Genomic DNA, 2,017 nt, shown 5'->3' on the forward strand with positions numbered 1-2,017 from the left:
TTATATATTTTTATAAAGACAAGACACTATGAAATATACCATGCAGTGTGCTGGAAAGGCAGCTGGCAAGCCTTCAAGGAGGGGTAGAAGAGTGAGTAGAAGGAGAGGTGGAAGTTTCTCTCCCCCGCCCTACCACAAACTGAGATGCAGCCTCTTTGCTACAACAAGCAAGCATGAGGCTTCCACTAGTACAGGCAGCAAGGAGAGGGAACAGTGCCACTGCCTGTGCCTGAGTCTGCATCCCCTTCAAGAGCACCAGCCATAACCCTACCACTTGCCACCACCACCATGACAACAAGCAGCAGCACCAGCACAATGGTCTCTTCCACCCCCATTTCACTTCCCATGATGAGCCTTCCAGTGCCAGAGAAAGAGCTGGAGCTGAGTGCCCTAGCAAGAGAAATTCTGGGGAAAGAGGGGGAATCATCTGAGTTTGTGTTCCACGCCCTTCAGGTTTCCCCTAGAGCCAGGTCTCCTTCCCCAGAAGGCACTTCAGAGGAGGCTGATGTAGAGGTTGCGGAAGCAAGTGGCTGAGTCTGCTTCTCCTGTTGCTGTGCCTCTGCCTGCTGAGAAGGAGGAAATTGCAGCATCCACACATCTACCTGCATCCCAGAAGTGGGTGGGTAGTGTGGTCTGGGATCATTTTGAGCTGGTGGATGATCCCACATATGCTGTCTGCCTGCACTGCTGAGCCAAAACCAGCCAGGGCAAGGGAACAAAACACATGAGCACCCTGGGGATGCAGATTCATCTCCACAGGCACCACCCCTTTGCCCTCACTTCTCCTCAGCCTGGCACCAGTGGGAGCGTGCCCACGGGGAAGTCCCCCTCTTGCTCCAAAGCCCCCATCCTCCCAAACCAGAGGCAGGCCATCCTGGAACTGAGGTGGAAAGGCAGACAGAAAAGGGGGCACATTGCAAGGGCAAGTGAGATCACCCAGAGCACTGGCGGGATGCTTGCTGAATGGCAGAAGTGGGGGGATGTGAAAGAGGAGGATCCTTTCTTTGTCCCATGCTAGCACACCATTCACCAGCCAGTCTCTTTCTCCACCACAGGTCCTGCCAATGTGGGCCAAGGGCATGACTTCCATGGTGGGGTCCTGAGATACCAGACCCTACCATCAGACAGGTAGCACTCAGGCCTTGGTGGCTGCCTATCTCACCAAGGATGTGGAGCCATTACTGTGTGACCCCTTGGCTTACTGAGCAAGCCGCCGGCAGATGTGGCTGGATCTGGCAACAGTGCCCACAAACACCTGTCCTGTTCATGAAGCAGTGTTCTGAGCGAGAGGGTGTTCAGCATTGCTGGGGATGTAGTGACACTGCACCTCACCTCCTTGGATCCTGGTTTAGCAGAGCAGCTGGTGTTCCTCAAGGTGAACCTCCCACTGCTAGGGTTCCCCAAGTTCCAGGTGCAGACGGAATGAATGCCACCCTCCTCGCCCCATCCACACTTAGTTCCTTTTTTAATTTTTAAAAAAACAGTTAATGCTTCACTCTCAGAGCTGGGGGGTGGGGCACCCACTGCATCACCAGCCAGCAAGGGAAGAATATGTCCCTGCTGATCTTCCATGTCAGGACAAATTTAGAGGTATGGGCTGGGGATAAGGGGAAGAAAAAAGCCTGAGGTCCTGGTCATGACCACTAAAACTGCATTCTGTCAGGGTTGGGATGCCTGGTGGGACTGCTGGCAGTGTGGCAGCCCCAGGAAATGCCAGGACTGAGGATCTCCCTGGTGAAAGGTGGGTAGGAGGCACCATAACCTCCAGCCACCACACGCATGCACACAGTCCTGGCTGGGGAAAGCCCAGACCTGTCATGTCTTTGACAGGCCTGAGGCTTGCTTGTTGCAGTGGAGTTGTGAGGCTCCAGGTGAGTTCAGCTTAGGTGTCTGAGAAGTCAGCTTTTGGGTTGAAAAACCCTTTGTCAGGCTGAGGAAGCACCTGCAGTTTGTGTGTGCGCTGTTCCTGGATGGAAGGAATAGTAAAGAAGCCAGAGGCTGGCAAGAAAGCCAGTCA

Source organism: Gavialis gangeticus, unplaced genomic scaffold, assembly GCF_001723915.1.
Source record: "Gavialis gangeticus isolate Ggan-Ray unplaced genomic scaffold, GavGan_comp1, whole genome shotgun sequence".
NCBI lineage: Eukaryota > Metazoa > Chordata > Crocodylia > Gavialidae > Gavialis > Gavialis gangeticus.